At 41.6% G+C, this 16,603-nt stretch overlaps 1 protein-coding gene across 1 annotated transcript in view; it reads left to right on the forward strand.

Annotated features, from left to right (window-relative positions):
- The window catches only part of LOC126108723 (uncharacterized protein C1orf50 homolog), an 83,961-nt gene that overhangs the window by 62,956 nt on the left and 4,402 nt on the right, over window positions 1–16,603 (forward strand). The gene's annotated exons all lie outside the window — the stretch shown is intronic.

Consider the following 16,603-nt stretch of genomic DNA (forward strand, 5'->3'; position numbering starts at 1 on the left):
ACTTAACGCCCTGTGATTTCTTTCTTTGGGGCTATTTGAAAGCAAAAGTTTATGAACAACGTCCACAATCTTTACGAGCCCTGAAAGAAGCAATTACACAAGAGGTTGAAGCTATTCCACCTGAAATGACTCAAAGAGTAATGAATAACTTCAGGGATAGACTCAATCAGTGTGTCGACTGTGCAGGAATCCATTTAAGGCATGTTTTATTTAAAAAGTAAGACCATAAGAGTATTTTCTAAAATGGCATAATATGTACTTTTATTTAGTATAAATACCTTATTTGGTTTTGTTTTTATTAGCTTTCCTTAAAGGGGAGGTTTTTCTGCCGGACCTTGTATTTAGGATAAAATGTTAATGTGATCATTTTGAGATTTGATATTTCACTAACTAATAAACTAAAGCACTTGCTAACAAAGTTTGGAAAAGCAACTTTAACTTGTAATGCCGTTCTTAAATTACGGTGCAATACTTCTGTGCTTCACACAGACGCGTTGTGGTGACATTGCACTACTAGCAGTGAACTGGGGTAAGTCCCGACACACTCGCTCGCCTCTGTATTTCACCAATGATACAGCACTTGTTTCGCCACAACTTCGACATGTTACACAATTTTGTTATTTTTGTGCAAAGTATTTTTGCTGATAATTTACTTGGCCAGTTAACCAGAATACATCACCACCTGCCAGTTGTGAGGTAATTGATGTTCGATGAATAATAAAAGTTTGAACATTCGTAAATTGTACTTGGTTTTCGTGTTGGGTTGACAGGACACCGATACTTTCTTCCAACGTATCTTTTATTTGCTTCAGGCAAGTGACAAAGTTATAGAGATCACCACAGACACCGTTATTTCTGGACTCACATTCGGGAGGACGACGGTTCAATCCCGCGTCTGGCCATCCTGATTTAGGTTTTCTGTGATTTCCTAAATCGCTCCAGGCAAATGCCTTCGAAAGGGCACGGCCGACTTCCTTCCCCGTCCTTCCCTGATCTGACGAGACCGATGACCTCGCTGTCTGGTCTCCTCCCCCAAACAACCCAACCGTTATTTCTGACACCGACCAACTTGACAGCATCTGCCTCCTTCCTAGTTGTAAAAATCTCCAACCAGCTTCTTACAGTGTATCCTTGTTTGGATTCAATAGAATAGCTTTTCCCATTTTGCACCAGTTTTCATTATTTAATGTATTGTAGAGCATTTAGCATTTTTAAATTAAAATTGAGAATTACCGGTGTAAATCCAGTGCAAAGACTGAAGAAAGAATTCACGAATACGAAATATATGTGTACTGATTAGTTTTATGTATCGTGTTCTACAACACTATTTTACAGTGTGGCAATCACTTTACATTACATATTCAATAACAACAGAAAAGACAGGAATGGCCGAGAATACGTGTACAGTTTTGGCAATGGAGTTACTTTAACTATTAGCTGTATATGCTTTAAGTATCATAAACGCAGGTTCTGAATTCCGTAGCATAAATTTGAGTGTGGACTTTGGAATGTAACACGCCTACCATTTCCAGAATGAGATTTTCACTCTGCAGTGGAGTGTGCGCCGATACGAAACTTCCTGGAGATTACAACTGTTTGCCGGACCGAGACTCAAACACGGGACCTCTGCCTTTCGCGGGCGAGTGCTCTACCGACTGAGCTACCCGAGCACGACTCGCGCCCCGTCCTCCCGGCTTCACTTCTGCCAGTACCTCGTCTCCTACCTTTCAAACTGCAAGGTTCGCAGGAGAGCTTTTTTAAAGTTTCGAAGGTAGGAGACGAGGTACCGGCAGAAGTAAAGCTGGGAGGACGGGGCGTGAGTCGTGCTCGGGTAGCTCAGTCGGTAGAGCACTCGCCCGCGAAAGGCAAAGGTCCCGTGTTCGAGTCTCGGTCCGGCACACAGTTTTAATCTGCCAGCCAGTTTCACGCCTACCATTGTTCGGGTGTCTTAGAGAGGTGGACTACATAAAAGTTTCTGTAGTTGACATTACTTATCTGTATTGACTGTGAGACTCGACAGCGTCGCCATCTCTCGAGGAAGCGACACTCCTTTCTCAGTGCTGCCGGGTCTGTTCCAACTGGAATATCAGACGCCTGTCCCGACAAAATAAATTCACGTGCCATTTCTCGATTGCGCACGTATTTCACCTTCGTTATCTGCGTTCCGTGTTACGGCATAAGACTTCGGTACGTATTAGTGTTTGTCATTTTCACTCCGTACGCCCTCTGAGCTTCCCTCAGAGAGTGTGTTGGGCACACCGAGGTTCTGTGGCAAATCTCAGGAGGAGGGCGGCGTCTCCACGGAATAAATGCCCCGACCTGCAGTTGCCTCCACACGCAGGTATGCGGGTGCCCGTCACCCTTGCCTCGCAGTTCACTTTCACTCTTGTGATATGTGCAAAAGGAATGGAAAGTTTCTTGCTCAATATGCTGTCCAAAACAAACACTGTAACATCAAAATGCTCACTCAAGGTAGCGATTGCCCTTCGTCGGTTAGAGAGACGGAGGGAGGGAATCTCGCACCATTTCTCCAAACTGTGTTACCCTCAACTTTTATCACCAGTAATTATTAAAACACACCAAGAAACTTGCAGAAGCCCAAATTTTCTAACTGAAATGTGTCATAAACTAATATGTTTGCATAAGGTGAGTATATGTTCCCCCGGAGTAGACAACATTCCATTGGAACTACTGACGGCCTTGGGAGAGCCAGTCCTGACAAAACTCTACCACCTGGTGAGCGAGATGTATGAAACAGGCGAAATACCCTCAGACTTCAAGAAGAATATAATAATTCCAATCCCAAAGAAAGCAGGTGTTGACAGATGTGAAAATTACCGAACAATCAGTTTAATAAGCCACAGCTGCAAAGTACTAACACGAATTCTTTACAGACGAATGGAAAAACTAGTAGAAGCCGACCTCGGGGAAGATCAGTTTGGATTCCGTAGAAATACTGGAACACGTGAGGCAATACTGACCTTACGACTTATCTTAGAAGAAAGATTAAGGAAAGGCAAACCTACGTTTCTAGCATTTGTAGACTTAGAGAAAGCTTTTGATAATGTTGACTGGAATACTCTCTTTCAAATTCTGAAGGTGGCAGGGATAAAATACAGGGAGCGAAAGGCTATTTACAACTTGTACAGAAACCAGATGGCAGTTATAAGAGTTGAGGGACATGAAAGGGAAGCAGTGGTTGGGAAGGGAGTAAGACAGGGTTGTAGCCTCTCCCCGATGTTATTCAATCTCTATATTGAGCAAGCAGTAAAGGAAACAAAAGAAAAATTCGGAGTAGGTATTAAAATCCATGGAGAAGAAATAAAAACTTTGAGGTTCGCCGATGACATTGTAATTCTGTCAGAGACAGCAAAGGACTTGGAAGAGCAGTTGAACGGAATGGACAGTGTCTTGAAAGGAGGGTATAAGATGAACATCAACAAAAGCAAAACGAGGATAATGAAATGTAGTCGAATTAAGTCGGGTGATGCTGAGGGTATTAGATTAGGAAATGAGACACTTAAAGTAGTAAAGGAGTTTTGCTATTTGGGGAGCAAAATAACTGATGATGGACGAAGTAGAGAGGATATAAAATGTAGACTGGCAATGGCAAGGAAAGCGTTTCTGAAGAAGAGAAATTTGTTAACATCGAGTATAGATAAAAGTGTCAGGAAGTCATTTCTGAAAGTATTTGTATGGAGTGTAGCCATGTATGGAAGTGAAACGTGGACGGTAAATAGTTTGGACAAGAAGAGAATAGAAGCTTTTGAAATGTGGTGCTACAGAAGAATGCTGAAGATTAGATGGGTAGATCACATAACTAATGGTGAAGTATTGAATAGGATTGGGGAGAAGAGAAGTTTGTGGCACAACTTGACCAGAAGAAGGGATCGGTTGGTAGGACATGTTCTGAGGCATCAAGGGATCACCAATTTAGTATTGGAGGGCAGTGTGGAGGGTAAAAATCATAGGGGGAGACCAAGAGATGAATACACTAAGCAGATTCAGAAGGATGTAGGTTGCAGTAGGTACTGGGAGATGAAGAAGCTTGCACAGGATAGAGTAGCATGGCGAGCTGCATCAAACCAGTCTCAGGACTGAAGACCACAACAACAACAACAACGAGTATATGTTTTGGAAACTGAAAAATTAGGGCTACTGGAGAGTAAGACTGGACTTGAGAAAAGATTGCATTTTAAATTCAAACATTGTTGAACTCTCAAGGTGGCAGAAAAAACAAAATTTTCATTAGGAAGATGAAGATACGAGATACAACATGGATTTGTCAATCCTAAAACAAACATTTATTAGTGAGGTAAAATTGTCAAGTGCACATGGTTTTTGCACACAGTGAGAGAGAGAGAGAGAGAGAGAGAGAGAGAGAGAGAGAGAGAATAGTTGGCTGGCTTCACAGCCCATGTTATTTTTTCTCAAGACAGAATAATTGAAAACATGCCATGGACGGCTGCTCTGTCTCCGTGTTGTTCTGCATGTGCTATTACTTTAATTTATTGCCCACATTGCACAAACTAGCTACTAACAAAAATACTGTACTATTACCTTTACCCATTATACAAGTAATTTGTAAATGTGGTGTTGCCCTCCTAAATACTGTGTCTGCTGTGTCAGGTGGTTAATTACAACAGTTGTGGTAAACATCATGTTTCTTCACTGTTGTTGGAATGATGTAGTGCAATTGCAATTTGACTTCTACTGTGTGGCATATTGGCACTATATTAGCAAGCTCCGAGCAACGGAACTACTATATGCGGATGTGAAGAGTGAAAATCATTTGCACATTTATAATGTAATAATTTGGTGCCTGGAACCCACGTTTTACATATTTTTAACTTCCTCCGCTGTGTTAGTGCGGTACAGGCTGTCGCAATCGAGTGACCGAAGCTAATTGCGTCAACTCGGCCACCTCACTCACGAGAGCCTACGTGTGTCGAACTCTTCTGATTCGGCAAAACTTGAGACTCCTGACAGAATCTCCTGAGTTATTCGTTACAGTAATTATAAGTAACTCAACAATTTGTGGATAAAACACTATTTAAATTTCACTCTCTATACGACAACTCACTCTCACTGCAATTTTACTGACGAGCTCTTAAAACGAACGCACAAAGAAGTCTCGATGCCGTCAGACGTTGGGGTCTTCGGTATTCCTTAGAGCAGCGTACAGTGTGGACGGGTCTCCGCTGCTGTCGTGGGTGGTGTCGGGCGCGACTGGACCGACCCCAGTGTCGGGCAGAGCCCGTAAGGAATACCTCTGAGAAACTGACGACGACAGCGACGACAAAAAAACGTAGTCCGAAGGAACTATGATCCTTTCTGCCGATAACTTCGATCCTCTCGCTCTGTTTTCCACTCGTGCGAGACTTACCCGATTGCTTATACGCTATTGCAGTATGCGAGTTTTCCCCCCGGTCCATCACGTACACCGGCATTATTACTTACAAAATCACGGGGTGACGTAGCCTCGCGTACCGGTCGACGCACGGGGCAGCAGACTCGTTTCCCCACCTCATGTAACTTCTTCCTTGTAGAAGAATAGTAATGGGCACATGTGACAAAAACCCTGTTTTTGTAACTTAACTCATTAACGATACACAGATGTCGATTATTTTTAAGTTTATTTGTGGAATTTATCTTCATTTACCAGTCGTCTGCGTGATTTGAAGTTTCCCACCAGAAATGCCTCTCCTGTGCCAACCTCCCATCACAGAGTTGCGCGTGCAACCCGCGTCCTCAATTATTTGCCGGACGTATTCCAATCTCCGTCTTCCTCGACAACCTCTGCAGTTTCTGCCCTCTACAGCTCCTCCTAGTACCCTGAAGTCTCAACACGTGTCCTGTCGTCCTGTCCCTTCTTCTCGTCAGTGTTTTCCACACATTCCTTCCCCCTGCGGTTGTGCGGGGCACCTCGTCGTCCCTACGTTTGACGTTATTGTGTAGCACCACATCTGAAATACTTTGATTTGCCTCCGTTCCGCTTCACCCACTGTCTACGATTCACTACCGAACGTGCTGTGTTCTGAGTGTCCATTTCTTCCTCAAATGGAGACCTACGTTTGATACTGGAAGATTTATCGTGGCCAGGAATGCCCTTTTTGTCAGTGCTCCTTAACGTAGTCTGCTTCCCGATAACCGATGTCGGTGTTAAGTGTCTCGCTATTCTCATTTCTGCTGTTTCTCATTGCTTTGGTCTTTTTCTGGTGTACTCTCAGTCCAGACTCCGTACCCATTAGACTGTTTATTTCATTCAGCTATTCTGTAATTCTTCTCCACTTTTGCTGAGGATAGTAATGTCACAAGTGAATCTTATCGGTGATTCCTTTCACCCTGAATTTTAATCCCGCCCTTGAATCCTTCTTTGATTTCCATCATTGCTTGTTTGATGTATAGATGAAATAGCGGGGGTGATGGACTACATTCCTGTCTTGGACCATTTTTAATGCAAACTCTTTGTCCTCGGTCATTCGGTCTTAGTATTCCTTCACGGCTCTCGTACGTACTGTATCTTACCTGTCTTTCTGTAGCTTACTATTATTTTTCTCATTTCGAATATTGTGCTTCATTTTACTTCATCACATTTTTTTCTAGATTGACAAATCGTGTGAATGTGTGTCGATTTTTCTTTGGTCTTGCTTCCATTACCAAAGACATCAGAACCAACTCTCTGGTGTGTTTACCTTTCCTTTAGCCGAACTGATTGTCATCTAAAACACCCTCAATTTTCTTTTCCGTTCTTTTATATATTAGACTTACCAGCCGCGCAGATGCCTGATTCGTTAAGCTGATTGCACGATAGTTCTCGCACTTATCAGACTGTGTTATCTTTGGAATTGTGTGCGTGACATTTTTCCAAAATACAACTGTACATTGCCAGTCTCGTATTCTCTACACACCGACTTGAATAGTCAATCGGTTGCCAATTTCGCCAATAATTTTAGGAATTGTGATTGAATTGTGTATCTCTTCTGCCTTATTTGATCTAGATTGACTCCAGTGCTGGATCCCTTGTGTCCTAAATTTCTTCGCGAGTCGTGTTCTCGGACAAGTCCTTCCTCTCAGAGGCCTCGAGTGTACTTTTCCACCTACCTGCTCTCTGTTCTGTGGTTAACAGTGGAATTCCTATTGCAGTCTTAAAGTTACCAGCAGATGTTGCTTTCACTTTTCTATAAGCAGAGTCAGTCATTCTGACCAGCACATCTTTTTTAATTTCTTCATATATTTCCTGTAACTGTTTCATCTCGGCTGCCCTGCGCTCCCTATTTACATTACTTTACTGTCTACAAGGTGCTACAGGCTATAAAATGCACCTCAATTTTAACCATTTTTTTTTAAATAACATGTTTACCATTTTTATTACTAGATTTCAAAGCCAGACAAAAAATTCCTAGTTTATAAAACCAAACTGACTTTTAAAATCATTGAAAATCGTCATCTGAACTTTCTTCTTCCTCTTTGTCGTCATCGTTGTCCTCTTTGTATATAACATGGTCTTCACTGCCATCGAGTTGTTACTAATGCTGCACTTCGTGAAAGATTTAACAGTAATGTCTTCTCTGACTGTATATGATGACTGTTATATGCAGCCGGCCGCGGTGGTCTAGCGGTTCTGGCGCTGCAGTCCGGAACCGCGGGACTGCTACGGTCGCAGGTTCGAATCCTGCCTCGGGCATGGGTGTGTGTGACGTCCTTAGGTTAGTTAGGTTTAAGTAGTTCTAAGTTCTAGGGGACTTATGACCTAAGATGTTGAGTCCCATAGTGCTCAGAGCCATTTTTTTGTTATATGCACTGACACACTTACCTGATTCTAGATCGTTTTAAAGCTGCCTTCACCACGAATTCGTATCAGGTTTCATCCGTCGTCTATTTCTTCCATTCCCCTCTCACGTACACTTCAAATGGTTTATTTATCGAGATATCCAGAGATTGCAGTTGTGAATTTAAGTCCTCCCAGAATGACAGCAAAGCTCTGTATTTCCTTGTCTCAGTTTCTCTTTCACAGAAGTTTCCAAATGACTATTAAACAGATCTAGCGCAAGGAGACAACTCTGCTTTGATAAAGCACCTTTCCTTCTCTCCCACACTGTCAATCCACAATTTCGTGCCAACCTCGTCCGCCCGGTCTGTGACGTGTACGTGGACACGACCACCTGGCATTGTTTTGCACTTGGAAATTATCATCGGACTAAGTTTAGTACCGTAAGCTCGACGTGAAAGGACAACAGTGTAGTGCATTTTTTCGTGTCCACCTGTTTCTATAGTTGCAGTTTGAGCACATTTCGTGGCAGCAGTTCTTTTAGTAGGCACATCAAATGTCAGAGGAGTTTCATCCGTATTCTCTGTTTGACTTACTTACACGCTTCTTTTTCCAATGTTGACTAATAAAGTGACCTAAAGATAATATTTTCTATTTGTACTTCTGTGGCATTTTCTTAGATATTGTGGTTTTCGTCTGTGGGATGCTCGATAAACCTTTAGCACAAACCAACTCCACCCCGAAAGTCTGTCAAGTTCCCCTGTAGCGCTAACTTGCAGCCGTGTATTTGAATTATTTTTATATTAATATTAATGTCATGTTGATGGCGTCCTCGAATCCGTTTCAGAATGTCGTATTCTAGTTTTGGCCATTTTGCATTCAGTCCTGTGTTTGCACATTTAGTCTTCCTCATTTCTTATCGGTTCTCCTTTACCGGCCCGCCAATCACGAACGGTTTCTTTTCCGTCGGCGGAGGGCCGAAATGCCGCTCGGCTGCTCTGTCTCCGTGTTGTTCTGCGTGTGCTATTACTTTCAATTTATTGCCTGCATCGCACAAACTAGCTACTGACAAAAATACTGTACTGTTACCTATTACACGAATCATTTTCAGTTAAAGTTCGCTGCCACCGTAGACTGCAGTGACCTGTCGTAGGCTAGGCAGCATTCTGGGTTCGTGACAGTGCACTCGGAGGGAAACGGTGTTAACGATTTCGTAAATCCCTGCAGCTCAGGTTCGTCGCAACGGTGCTCCGCTGCTGCAGGTTAAATAGTGTTGCCAGATAGAGATAGGTGGCCTGTGGCATCGAATTGGTGGCCATTTTTAAGACTTGCAGGAATTTTGAATCGATCGCTGAATAATTTTATATTAAGTTAAAGACACACCTGAATTTTGGTGGCAGTTTTTTAAGATAAAAGTGCTTCTTGTAATCAATTAAATACAGTATTCTGTTCCCGAGTGATTTATATTTCTGTATTCTCTTCTTCCCCTGAATACTTTTGTAATGGAGAAAGTAGGAGTTGCCACATTCATCAGGAACTGTCATGAATTTAAGAACATAGACATTCATAAATTTTGCCTAGAACAGCATATGGAAGCATGTGCAACAGAATTAGATTTTCACAAAAAATCTTTCATAATATTAAGTGTGTATCGAGCACCTGCAGGTAACTTTAATCTGTTTGTAAACCACCTTGAAGCTGTACTGGCCCATTTAACAACCAAAAACAAGGAAATAGTGGTTGCTGGTGATTTCAATGTAGATTTCCTTAAAGACTCTCCCAATAAGAACTTATTTGAGTTAGTAACACTATCATTCAACTTAATTCCCACAGTAAAGTTCCCCACTAGGATAGCCACTTGCTCACAAACAGCCATTGATAATATCTTTATAGAAAAGTCCAATGAACAAAATTATATTACAAAACCAATAGTCAATGGCCTCTCAGACCATGACATGCAGTTGCTTCTGTTAAATGTTAATACTGAACAGGATATAAAATCTGTTAAATCTGAGCTCAAGAGGGTAATCAGTAAGCCAAAAATTGATTATTTTAGGACACTCCTCAGAGACATTCACTGGACTGATGTTTACAGTGCTCATGGCATGAATGAAAAATATAACATTTTTGCTAATAAAGTGCTTACCTTATTTGAACACTGCTTTCCCCCAAAACTTACCAAGGTTAGAGCAAAGTCTACAAAGAAGCCATGGATTACTCGAGGAATAGGGGTATCTTGTAAAACAAAAAGAAAACTGTATCTGTCAATCCGAAACATTTCCAATGTTGATGCTATAGCGCATTATAAGAAATACTGCAAAATATTAAAGACTGTAATACGGATGTCAAAGCAAATATATTACAAGGAAAAGATAGTGATATCAGATAACAAAATAAAGACAATATGGGATATAGTGAAGGAGGAGACCGGTAGAACCAGACATGAAGAGGAACAAATAGCATTAAGAGTAAATGATTCATTGGTGACAGATGTGTATAGTGTTGCAGAACTTTTTAACCAACATTTTATAACTGTTACTGAAAAGATGGGGTTGTCAGGTTCGGTAGATGCTGCTATGGATTACCTTAGACCAGACATTTCAAGTAACTTCCATAATATGAATTTGACCCTCACTACCCCAACAGAAATAATGTCCATCATAAAATCTTTAAAATCAAAAACATCTAGTGGGTATGATGAAATATCAACAAAGTTAATTAAAGAATGTGATTCTGAGCTAAGTAACATATTAAGCTATCTGTGTAACCAGTCGTTTATCAGTGGAATATTTCCTGAATGGCTGAAATATGCTGAAGTTAAGCCACTGTTTAAGAAGGGAGATAAAGAAATAGCATCAAATTTACGTCCAATTTCACTGTTGCCAGCATTCTCAAAAATTTTCGAAAAAGTAATGTACAGTCGTCTTTATAACCATCTTATCTCAAATAACATACTGTCAAAGTCACAGTTTGGATTTCTAAAAGGTTCTGATATTGAGAAGGCTATCTTCACTTACAGTGAAAATGTGCTTAATTCATTAGACAAAAAATTGCAGGCAACTGGTATATTTTGTGATCTGTCAAAGGCATTTGACTGTGTAAATCACAATATCCTTTTAAGTAAACTAGAATATTATAGTGTAACAGGAAATGCTGCAAAATGGTTCAAATCTTATATCTCTGGCAGGAAACAAAAGGTGTTATTAGGAAAGAGACATGTATCAAGCTATCAGGCATCATCCAACTGGGAACTAATTACATGTGGGGTCCCACAAGGTTCCATCTTGGGGCCCTTACTTTTCCTTGTGTATATCAATGACCTTTCATCAGTAACATTACCAGATGCCAAGTTTGTTTTGTTTGCCGATGATACAAACATTGCAATAAATAGCAAATCAAGTGTAGTCTTAGAAAGATCAGCCAATAAAATATTTGTGGACATTAATCACTGGTTCCTAGCCAATTGTTTGTCACTAAACTTTGAAAAAACACACTACATGCAGTTCAGAACTTGTAAGGGGTGTCCCAAGAGTATATGCCCAACATACGATGACAAGAAGATAGAAGAAGTGGACAGTGTTAAATTCTTGGGATTACAGCTTGATAATAAATTCAACTGGGAGGAGCACACCACAGAACTGCTGAAGCGTCTTAACAAATCTCTGTTTGCAATGGGAATTTTGTCAGACATAGGGGATATAAAAATGAAAAAGCTGGCATACTATGCTTACTTTCATTCCATAATGTCATATGGGATTATTTTTTGGGGTAATTCATCAAGCCAAGCTAAAGTTTTCCGGGCACAAAAACGTGCAGTAAGAATTATATGTGGTGTGAACTCAAGAACATCCTGCAGAAGCCTGTTTAGGGAACTAGGGATACTAACTACAGCTTCCCAATATATTTATTCCTTAATGAAATTTGTCATTAAAAATATATCACTTTTTCAAACCAACAGCTCAATTCATGGAATCAATACTAGAAATAAGAATAATCTTCACAAGGATTTAAAGTCACTTAGTCTTGTACAAAAAGGTGTGCATTATTCAGGAACACACATTTCCAATAACTTGCCAGCAGCCATAAAAAGCTTAACAACCAATGAAATTCAGTTTAAGAGAAGCCTAAAGGATTTATTGGTGGCCAACTCCTTCTACTCCATTGATGAATTTCTTAGTAAAACCAACTGATTTGTATATAAGTACAACATAACTTCTGCACAATTTCAGTGCAGTAATGTGTTCACTGAAAATTTGTGTGTCTGTGTGTGTGTGTGTGTGTGTGTGTGTGTGTGTGTGTGTGTGTGTGTGTGGTTGTGTGTAAGTATAATCTAACTTCTGCACCATTTCAGTGCAGTAATGTGTTCATTGTAAATAAGTATTACAGTAGTTGTATTACATGTTTATTACCTTATAAATAAATAAAAAACTTTTTTATTTTAAATTCAGTGCATTAGTATTTGTAAAATGACTCTTAGTGTTCATTAAAAAATGACGATCATTCCACTTGGGACCTGTGGAATGGTACATTAGCTTATTTGTTTTAGTTGTAAATATTTGTCATGTATTGTTGTTTTTCTGACATGTTCCACATCCTGGAGGACCTCCTCACTACGGATCAATTGGAATGAAAGTAAATCTAATCTAATCTAATTTAAACTTTAATCTGCGGGTGGGACGGAATGGGGTCGACTCGGCTCACCGATACGGATCGAGTAGCTATTCGAATGCGAAACGGCCACTCGGAGATCTGCAAAGTGGGCGACGGCCGGGAGAGCAGTAGGGCGACCTGCACCACTCCGTACTGCACCGAAATGGTGCGACCGGTTTAAGGGCGACACGGTATTCGTTCGGTCCCGATCGGCCCGGGCTCCCCCGTAGTGACGTTCGCATCTCGGCTGTGCGTGTCGGAAGGAGGCAGGCAGGTTACACACTCCGGTCGGGAGTCCCGGACCCGTAACACGGGAAAATTAGTCGGCAGGAGGCTTTAGAGCTCCCGTCTTTCGGACTGACACCCGTAAGTGTCCATTTCCAGATGCCAGGCACAGTTCCACGTGCGTCAGTGTCCGTGTCGACACGACCTCGTCGGGCGGCCGCGTGCGCAGTTACACGTCGGGCCGGACGTGCCCCGTACGGGAATGTCAGGTGACGTGGCATCCGGTGTGCTCGCGCGGGCTGCCGTCGCGTGTTCTCCCTCCGGAGCTCCCCGGCGGTGAGCTACGGTAAGCGGTGCAGTCGTGGTGGCTTCCTTCTGCCACACCGTACTCTTAGTGATGGACTTTATCGGAGCGTATGACGAGCGACAGTGCTCGCAAAAAGTGATACGGGAAGACTACGTGAGTAGCAGTTTGTACACTCGGTTCTACATTTGTCCTCCTCGAAGAGAACAGTAGTGTCGTCTGTCACGTTTAGGGCCAAATCGTTGATGTATACCCATTTGTCGACATCGGAGGATGACCTTCCACTTCCTGCTTGTCGTATACGAAGTGAACCGTTACGAAACTTTTCCCCCTGTTGCGTAGTGTTCCGACTTGCGTAAAAGTGCCGTACGGTCCACACAGTCGGAAGCTTTTGTCGAAAACTCTCCTCGGTGTACTGGAGAGCCCCGCTAGGGCCTCTGACACTAGAGAATAGATAGTGTGTTTTTGTGGATAGTTCCTTCCTCGAACCGAACCGAGCGTGACAGCAAATTGTGTGTACTGATATACTGCACTTCTTCACATTGCGCTTTTAAAAACGCTGGTAGTAAAGAAACTGTTCGGTAATTGTGTGTTGTCCATTTCAGCCTTTTGTTATAAAGTGGTTCCAATAACAAGGGTCTCAGTCTGTTAGAAAATTGGTCACACGTGAAGGTACATCGCACACACGATTTGAGTGCAAAAACTAGTTTATGGTGCACTTGTCTTTACAATCCGACTAGAAATTCCACTGAGTCTGTAGGAGTCTTTAATCTTTAGTGATCTGATAATTGATTCAATTTCATCTTTGTTTCCTGTAGCTCCACACGTGATGCATTGGTTTCAGAACACCAGCTTTAGTAGTTCTACATATTTAATATGTTACGGAAAAAAGCTACAAACTATTAATTTAAAGACTTTTTGTTCAATACATTTTATTTGTATAAGATATGTTGAACAAAATGCCTTCGAATTTTTTATTGGTAGTTTTTTATAAAATGTTTTGTAATACAGCCACAGATCCCTCAAAATGTCAGTTTCTGACACAAAAGATGTAGTTTTGCAAATTCACCTATGCAAATAAAATTTTGATTTAAGTCATTGACTGTTGACAAGTAGTAGTTATGTGACAAGACTTCAGTACTAAGATTTGCTTCTATTTAGCACAGATCGAGAGCAGTCAAGTGTGAATTGTTCTAATGCGGATGTTTCTGTGGGGTGTGGGTGAAGGTTTCATTCACTGTTTTGCTGGTGGCGACAATGACAATGGTGGTGACGCAGAATACAACGAAGCCAGTAGTGTTACATTTGACTGCAGTAGATCTCGACAGTATCTAGTAATGTATCAAATGTTCCAATGTCCGTTCTTAAATAGTTTCGATAGTCATCCGAGTAACTGTCTCGCTGCTGTTTGATCAGAGCAGTGCGATTGCTGTATTAGCTGTATTCCTTAACTCGAGTACCACGTTTTCCTCGATTTTTATCGACGCTATTCACTGCAGTACCTATTTCTGTAGTAACAATAATAATATGTGTTCAACTCATTTTCACACAGAATACGCCAGCAACTAATTTTCTCGCTGTGAGGGATAACCAGAACTGGCAAAACTCCACACGCCGTGCAGTTGCACGGGTGTGACCCTTTACGTGTAGGCTCCTCGGTGTGCGTAAATATGGCATTTTCTGAACATTTAGAGGCTTCTTTATTTCGTTTTATATTTTTAAATACATGGAAGCGAGTTAGTAATTCCTACCCACCACCTTTTACACAACACAGTATTAGTTCTGCTACTGATTAGGAGGGATGGTCAAACAAACTTTTTCAGATCGTTTTCAAATTTTACTTTGCTATCTGTCCGACATTACATAATACTGGATGAGTTACCAAAGTTTTTCCCACACCTTTTGGTGGTTAAGAGAGTTTTAATGTGGTGTAATGAATGTCATTTTTTCTTCTGGTCTTGTATGTGCATCATACTGTAGTGGATTATTTACAACAAATTTCGTGAGGGAATACATGTACTGAGAAGCAGTATTCAGCATGCCAAACATCATTAAGCAGATGTCTACAAGACAATTGTGAGTGAGCTTCACATATTACTCTAAAAACGTGTTTTCGAGCAATGAATATACCTATTCCATATGTAAGTTATTGAATGAAAATGAAAATGTCCAGAATATGTCAACTTACTGAATTGTGTCTCCCGAAAGTGTTCAATGATTCTAAGTGCAAATTAGTTGAACTAAGTTGTTTTAGGAGTTCCAAAATGTGCTTTTTCCAGTTTAAATTCTCATCAATATGGACACCTAAGAACATCAAAGTTTTCACTTTATCTATTATATCCTCACTATGTGTTACACTTGCCATCAGTGTAGTACCACTAGGTGTGCAGAACTGAATATCTTATTTCTTTTTTAAAAATTGAAGGTGAGACATTTTGCAGAAAATCAGTCAGTAATGCTTTTAAGAATATTGTTTAAAATTTCTTCACTTTCTGTACATACGTGTGTACATACAGGAGTTGTTCCACAAGTCACAGCACCGTGATAATTCCACGTCTTGCATTGAACCGGTACAGCTGTTCGTATCTCGGTGCTGACATAAAATAAGGTTCCAGCACAGGAGGTCACGGCAGAAGTTGTAACAAAACACACACGTTGGAACTCTGTGTAAATTTATTGTGCACGAGTACAAATGAAACAAATATTAATCAAAATGAAATACCGTGCTTCAGAATAGTTCCTCAGTGAATACGCACAGCATTGCCAACAATGTGGAAGCGACGAATGGCACTGGCATTTCTGTCAGTGTATGCCGTGACCTGTCATCGAAATGCCGTGAGGATATCTGTGCTGTTTGCAAAGCGCCTCCCACGCAGTGGTCTCCCCAGTCGCGGAATGAGGTCGAAGCAGTGTGGACCGAGGTCTGCCTAATAATTTCGGTGGGGGGAGGATCCATCTCGTAGCGCGGCCAACCTCGCACCGAACGTTTCAGACGCCAGTACCGAGCCATCCTCGGCTGTGGTCCCAGTCTGGCAGTCGATTTCGGTGACGTCTGCCACAGCCTTTCAAATGTATTTACTGCTATTATCGAGTTGCCACACGTTTGCACGATATACCACAGCTGCTGCGACTTAATGACCCTCACGTGTGAGTGATGTGATGTGATCTGAAGTTGGAAGCCCTTCGCCCTGGAGCCAACGCAGTGTGCGCCTACTCCTGCAGTGTGCGCAGCTGTGGTCAGTAAGTATCGACACGTCGACCACCACGGCAGGGCCTCGGGTCCCGCCTAGCCTGGCGGGGCAAACTTCCACCACGACGCATCCGGCAGTCGGCGTCTTAATAGATACTGTATCAAAACACAGTTGACCGTACTGGAAACCGAAGTTCTACATCTATATCTCTGCAAACTACCGTGGGGTGAATGCCAGAGGGTACATTCAATTGTACTGGTTATTAGGGCTCTTCCCATTCACATATGGAGCACAGGAAGAATGATTGTTTGCACATATTCTTGAGTTCAGTAATTATTTTTATCTTATTCTCACAATCCCTATACGATTGGTACATAGGGGGCTTTAGTACATTCCTAGAGTCGTGATTTGAAGCTGATTCTGGAAATTTTGTTAGTAGGCTCTTTTGGGATAGTTTAGATG

The sequence above is a fragment of the Schistocerca cancellata genome, chromosome 11, assembly GCF_023864275.1.
Source record: "Schistocerca cancellata isolate TAMUIC-IGC-003103 chromosome 11, iqSchCanc2.1, whole genome shotgun sequence".
NCBI classification, from domain to species: domain Eukaryota; kingdom Metazoa; phylum Arthropoda; class Insecta; order Orthoptera; family Acrididae; genus Schistocerca; species Schistocerca cancellata.